Source organism: Musca domestica, unplaced genomic scaffold (genome assembly GCF_030504385.1).
Source record: "Musca domestica strain aabys unplaced genomic scaffold, Musca_domestica.polishedcontigs.V.1.1 7, whole genome shotgun sequence".
Lineage (NCBI taxonomy): Eukaryota > Metazoa > Arthropoda > Insecta > Diptera > Muscidae > Musca > Musca domestica.
This window is the reverse complement of record NW_026712383.1, coordinates 8,518,269-8,525,710: the sequence shown is the minus strand read 5'-3', so window position 1 is coordinate 8,525,710 and position 7,442 is coordinate 8,518,269. Positions and strand designations below refer to the sequence as shown.

Below are 7,442 nucleotides of genomic sequence, written 5' to 3'. Positions count from 1 at the left end.
AAGCTTTCACCCACATTTTGTGCTGGCGACAGCTCAAAGACAAAAATTTAAATTGAGACAAATTTCTGCCATTAGTTATACGAAACTGGAAGGATGGCTATACAAAAGTGGTGGTTACTTACGATTTTAGTAATTTTAGCTAGGTTAGGGAGGAATAAATTTGCCGATAGCTTAGGGCCAGCTAGCAAGGAATGACCTGCAAAAAACACCTGCTGGAATCTGGAACTTTGGAAGGTAAATGTCACATGTAAATAGGAGACAAGGAAAGCTTTTTTCCTTAAAGCTACTGTCATACTAAAGCTCTGAAGCTCTCTTCCGTATGGAACTTGTTTCAAGGGTGGCGCACACGATTGCAGAGAGCCATGGCAAATAAGACTCTTAAACGCTGTTGGAGCCCCACATCGACAAAAGGTGGTTGAAACCAAACAAACTTATTTCTGTGAATTCAGTCATGGAGTTCCAGTCGTCGGGTCAATTTGGAACATAACATAAAAACGCTTAAAAACGGAATACTTGTGTTCGCAGCGTGCCGCGTGTAGCAATCGCATAAACAAGTGAAATTACAAAAAAAAAAAGGAAAGAAAAGAAAAAAAATAAGAAGAAGAGCAAAAGATGAAAATAAAAGGATAACAGAAAATCCCATGCGAAAAAAAGAATAAAATATCATTTAAATGAGAAATAAATTCGAAAGCAATAAAAAAAGTTGAAAAAAAGAAAATTGTGAAAATACCAAAAAGTCAAATTGAAGGCCAAAGGATTTGCCATAACAACAACAGCAGCAGCAACATAATCCAGAAAATGTTAAATAAAATTTCCATTAAAACGAAAAATTCATCTCAAATTTCTTATGCGGTGCGTGTCCTTTTCTTGGATATGGAATTTATGCTAATTCTTGATTTATTTTTTCGTCTTCTCTTTCGTTTCAAGTTCTTTATGGATTTCCGTTTTTCTTAGGTTTCGTTTTTATGTTGTTGTGTTTGTTGTTGTTGTTCTGTTGATTTCTTAAGTTACTTGAATGGTTGGTTTCTTCTGCCGCTGCTACTGCGGCTGCTATCGCTGGCGCTTCTGCTGTAATCGTTTTTGTTTGAGGGTGTTAGTTTCAGGATTAGAGAGCAGAGCTCAAGGGTGCGGGCGAAGAGACAAACGAAACGAAAAAAAAAAAAAACAAATTCAAACTCATTCTCCCACCCACCCCCTTAAGGGAATGGAAAAATGTGCGTCTAAGGTTATTTCGCTGTCGACAATGACGAGGACAACAGCATGGGCTGTTTTTGACGTTGTTGGCTGTCAAGCTATTGCCTTTTATTGTTGTTATTGTTTTTGTTCTTGGCTTTTGATTGCTGTCACTGTTGTTGAATATTAAGCTTGCGTATGTGTATCGGGGAGACCAGCTGTAATATTTCAAATTGGAATTCATAATAACAATTTTCAAAGGCATTTAATGGAATTTAACTTTTATTACTTCAGCCAAACTTTGGGGATTTGTGAATATATCGGAATTATTTACAATTTTTTTTCAAATATCAGTCAAACAACACATATCAACACATGTCAATGATATGGAATCAAAAAATTTGAAGTAATTCACAAAAAATTGGTATTTTTTGGGAGTTCATAATTACAAAGAGAAAACAATTAAAAAAAGGAAAACAATTGTTAGAAGTCTTTCAAAAATATAGTTGAGAGTTGGGCTCTTTTAAGGAAGGTTGATCTAATGCGGCATTTAAAAAAATATTTATCCAAATAAATACCGAATTTATTTTTATATGACGGGAACCACCATCGTGATCCCGTCAAAGGACAAAATACGCAACCATAAAACGTACAAAGACAATTTTCAATACTACCCAACCCCCAGTTCTGAACAATTAAGTAATAACAATAATAAAATATGCCCACTAACTTAAAGTATGGATAAGAGTATGTTTCCCACGCAGTGCAGTCTGATTCTATTCTTCAAAATTCACAAAAAAAATATTTACCTCATAATTAGTAAAGGAAGATCAAAAGTCGGGCGCGACCAAATATACCATACCCTTCATCGTATGTATATTTTGTAGAGCAACCCGTAACAAATAAACGCTTATATTGGGAAGTTATGCGAAATATATCATAACAACTATGAACCTTTTTTGAATGCATATTGTGGCTTTAAAGCAGTTATTATTTGGAATCAGATGGAATAAATATATGGTTCTCGATTTGTACCTTTCGTAGAAAATAACATTTCTAAAGAGTGCATTATGTGACTTTAAGACTTTATATTCAACCAAAAGTCGAGCGGGCCGACTATATGATACCACACGCCACTATGCGTATTTTGGGAGCTTTTGAATAAGTTTTGATTTATTCTAATTGGTCACCTTTGGCACGAATTATAGCCTTCAAATGGCCAATAAAACCGTCACACGCTGCATGTTTCTCTGCGGTAATCCCGGCGAAGCGCTTGCTTGATTGAGGTGATCGACACTGTGGTATATTTTAGTGCCAACCTTGCTTTCCAAAATACTCCAGACACAAAAGTCCAACGGATTGGTATCCGGAGTTTTTGGTGGCCATTATGCGCTGGAAATTAAGCGAGCAACCTTTTTTTGTAAGCATTCTTGGGTGGCGCGTGCTCAGTGCGATGGTCCTGTTGGCAAATAAACTCGATCATATTGTTTGATTACAAACTGCTGGACAACGAATGTTTTCTCATCGGAGAAAACCAAATTCGGCAGTTCATCACTTTCGGCCAAGCGAAGCAACTCTTTAGCACTTTTGATTCAATTTTCTTTCAGTTGCGGTGTAAGTTCTTGCACTTTTTGGAATTTCAATGGCTTTACTCCGAGCTCATTTTTCAATATTTGCCGAATTGAAGTTTGCGATATGTTCGGCGAACGAGCCATTTTTGGCCACTGCTACGCGGGTTTCGATCAAGTCGCTTCTTTACTTTTTGCTGATGTTGCTGTTTTATTCCGTCCACTTCCTTGACGTCGGACTACGCTGCCAGTATCACGGTAACGAGCGATGGTACAAGACACAAAAGATTTATTCACATTTAAATGCTGAAGGGCTCTAACGATAGCCACTTGTGGTCTTCCAGCCACATATAAAGAAATCATACTAACGCGCTTGAATTCCATCACTAATAACTTTTTTTCTGGAAAATTCTCATCAAAACGAAAATCCGACTAATACTTTTAATTCGTTTTTTCATTTTTTTTTATTTTTGGAAATCGGGTGTAGCTTTTGTTGACTGGCACATACTATTGAAACCAGAAGGTGCCAATATCCTCCTCATCAATTTTCGTGAACCAAATGGCACGATAATATGCCATTTCTTGCCATTCCTTGTTCATTTTCGAATAAAAATTACCCAATTGTCTCTAAGCCAAAATTCGCAGCAAACAGCGACTCTTTTTTTGGTAGATCGATTTTCGAATGTAAGTGTGCGGATTTTTTGTGTGGCAAATGCGACAATTTTCTTGTTTACATACGGAGATGACGAAACTTCTCTTCTTTCAAAATCCGTACGCAATTTTTACACAGGTTTTGCAAATTCTCAAAATAATGTTTCAATATTTCTCGGAGTTGTTCAAACGTATATACAACCATATTGGTTCTTTGGAAGGATAAAACTAAAAATCTTTAATGATACCCCACACCACAAATTAGTAAATATCCCCGTCCCAAATGAACATTTATGTAGGGTATTTATTTTAAGTAGATCATACACCATGATAATTTGAAACCGAAAGGAACTAATACATTGCATATTCCACTCTGGATAGACTCCACTAAATTTTATGTTAGTATTTGTGTCTCTCGACCTTGAGTACCCTTAGATTGAAACATATATATATCGGAGCTATATCTGAGCCTATTTTCCCCAAAATCTATCCTATTTGAGTTAATATTACACGTGTGCACCACAAGCTTGATATCGGATGAAGATATATTTGGGAGCTATATCCTAAACTAATAGGACCATCTTGTATGAGAATCCTCAAAAGTAACATTGGGTTTGGTTTTCCATGTTACAAACAAATGCATACTCTTTAGACAGCATTATCACCGGAACACAGTATGGTTATGTCAATGTTATATGAGATTTATAATCCTTAAGAAATCTCATGTGCTATATTTAAAAAAATGACTCAAAATTGATTTTAATAATATTTACATGTTATTTACAAAAAAAAAAACGGATTGTTCAACAAAGGACACGTGTCCTTAATAAAATACAATGCTAAAAGGAAATAATGCTGCAAAGATTTGTTTACATTCAATCGTGTTACAAGCGAAAAATTCGGTATTTATAACATTGCGTGGCATAAAAAGAATTACGTTTCTCGGGATATGGGATTATTATGTGAATGTGTATATTAAGTGTATAATTTTTTTTTTTTTTTTTTTTTTTTTTTTCAATGAAAAAATATACGAAAGAGGCGGTATTTTATATGTGGTATTATATAAGGAAATAAAGAGCTAAAATGAAATGAAAAACCTGAATGAATAGTGTTAGAAACAAAAATAAAAAAAAAAAAAAAAAAAAACAATCAGGAGTATAGATTATCAATGTGTAAAATCTATTTTTATGCATAATAAATGAAAATTGTTTTATTTAATTTTATAATTATGCTCGGTGAAGAGATCGAAAGTGCTCTTAATAATATATTCTGACTCTTTCATAAAAAAAAATATTATTATTGCACAAAATTAACAATGACAAAAATAGGAACAGATATGCAAAATGTGAAAGTGTAGTGCTTTTAAATACTAATTATGGAAAATAAATCATGAAAAATCAATTGATATAAATACATATATAAAACATTACTGGATATTTATTGCAAAAAATAAAATAAAGATTTGAGTATATTTGAAAAAAAAATAATACCTCATTAATGCCACAGCACGAAAATTCTAGAAACATACTTTTCAATTAAAAAAAAAAAATGAAAAAAAGAGAAATGCCATTCTTGACCGATGGAAACTGTAATTTAGTTGTACAATTGAATGTGTGAAGCAACATTTTCAGATTAAAATGTTAAAGATTATCATTGCATATCTTCTTCTTCTATATCTATAAAAGAGGAAAATGTATGTTTGTTTGTAATTTATGGACTTGAAAACCGCTGAACAAATTTTCCTGAAAGTTTACATGTATATTGCAACATCGCCTGAAAGTAACATAGGCTATATACATTTTTGCAATCAGAATGACTGGATTTTGATTAGAAAATAAATTAGTCAAATTATATAAAAATCGGTTCAGATTTGGATATAGCTCCCATATATATTTTCCGCCGATTTCACATATTTGATACACAAAACACGATACGTATTTCCGAATCCAATGAAATTCGCCATGAGTGACTAAATTTGGTACAAAAATAAATTTGACGAATTATATTCAAATTCGCTCAGATTTGATTATAGCTCCCATCTCGGCCAGAAAAAAATTGCCAAATTATATTGAAATCGGTTGTGGTTTGGGTATAGCTAACATATATATTTCGGCCGACTTCATAAATGTTATGTACCAAACAATATATATATGTCCGATTCCAATGAAATTCAGAATGTGTGGCGAAATTTGGTTACAATAATAAAAGTGATAAATTAATTGGAAATTAGTTAAGATTTGGATGTAGCTCCCATATATATATTCTCGGCCGATTTCACATATTTGACGCACCAATTTCAATAAAATATGAAAGTTGTGGCGGAATTTGGTGTAAAAGTAAATTTTTTAAAATTATATTTAAATCGGATCAGATTGGGATATGATCGAATTCACTAATTGAAATAGAAATGCCACTCAACTTTAAAAAATTGCCGTTTCCTGCACGCTTGGTATCTGCTATGAAATATATAAATCCAAAGGACAAACTCCTCGTGTATGCATGTCATGTAACTGCTTTTCTAATGGTTTTGTTTATTAATGCATTAAAGTAGCGCAATATATATATATATTTTTAATTTTTAAATTTGTTTTTTTTTTATCCGTAAATAAAATTCGTAAATAATTCGTTTTGCCGACAGAGGTATACCCTCCTCCTCCAATGTTCGATTATTTCAATATATTTTGACTTCCGTTATGATTATTCAAATTGTTGAAACTCTATGGAGTACGTTCCGAAGGAATGAGCCAATATTGTCCATTTCTTATCGGGCCTAAATAAATATGAAATAAATACTGCGCATGTCAGGTTTGAACTATATCGACGGATTCCTTTACTTTATATGAGGTGTGTCATAATTTTTAGAAAATTACAGAGATGTATATCACCTGTTAAATTAAATGTGATAATTTTTGCAAAATGTTAAAATTTGCATTAGGTGCCAGATATAGTCAACTGAAGTATTCCATTTTCATACTTCATTTAATACAGCTAAAAATATCACAAGAAAATCGAAAATATATATCTAATTTTATGCGAAGTCATAAATTTTATATTCATCTCCGGTTACTGGTTGGAAAAAATATTTGGATATAGCAAGTTGTAAAGTATCGCTGAGTTGTTTCACAAGTTATTACTGATAAAAAAATTGTGTAATAGGTATCAGAAGGGGTTCGCAAATATATAGTATCTTCCAATCAGATCTTGTGTTAGCAAATATTTCTATGTGTAAAATTTAAAGAGAGTTAACTGCTTATTTCGCTTTCTTTGTCCTGAAACGGATTTGGTCCAAAGAGACCTAGGGTCTAAAACCGTTATTTCGACTAAGCACGTTTTGACCTATTATATTATGCATACCTTCTCTAGCCATATGGCTGAGGGTATAAAAAAACGTTAACATTACAGCGTTTGACTTTGTTGCAGTTTTGTTATCTCACCCTGTACATAAACAAATCAGAGATGGTAACTTGTTTTCCATGTAGAGATGGATATGTTTATTTGAAATGATGGACCTTTTTATACCCTCCACCATAGTATGCACCAAATATATAAGTTTGCACCAAATATATAATATATTAAGTTTGTCATTCCGTTTGTAACAACTCGAAATATACATATTAGACCCCACAAAGTATATATATTCTTGATCAGCATAAACTTCTATGTCGATTTATAAACGTCCGTCCGCCTATCCGTCTGTCCGTCTGTGGAAATCACTCTAGCTTCCGAACGAAATGAAGTAGGTTGATAAAATTTTACTCAAAAGTGTATTATGTCTGCAGGACTTTTGGTATTAAAAATGGGCTATGTAGGTCCAGGTCTTCCTATAGCCCCCATATAACGGTACCTCCCGATATTCGGTATTTTGATGATTTTAGCAACATTTATCAACTGGAATTGTTTCAAATTTGGTATTTGAAGTTCGTAATGGATACTACAGCATAAAACAGAAAATGGGTCATGTGGGTCCACGTCTTCGTATAGCCCCTATATAACGGAACCCCCGATATTCGATATTTGGATGATTTTAGCGACATTATTTCAAATTTTGTA

General features: G+C 33.2%; 1 protein-coding gene across 1 annotated transcript in view; it reads left to right on the top strand.

The window, feature by feature from the left end:
* Positions 1-380: 380 nt before the first annotated feature.
* The window catches only part of LOC101888652 (gamma-aminobutyric acid type B receptor subunit 1), a 313,388-nt gene continuing 306,326 nt past the window's right edge, over positions 381-7,442 (top strand). Inside the window, exon 1 of the mRNA XM_059130223.1 lies at positions 381-852. The gene's annotated coding sequence lies outside the window, so the exon portion shown is untranslated. The remainder of the gene's footprint in view (positions 853-7,442) is intronic.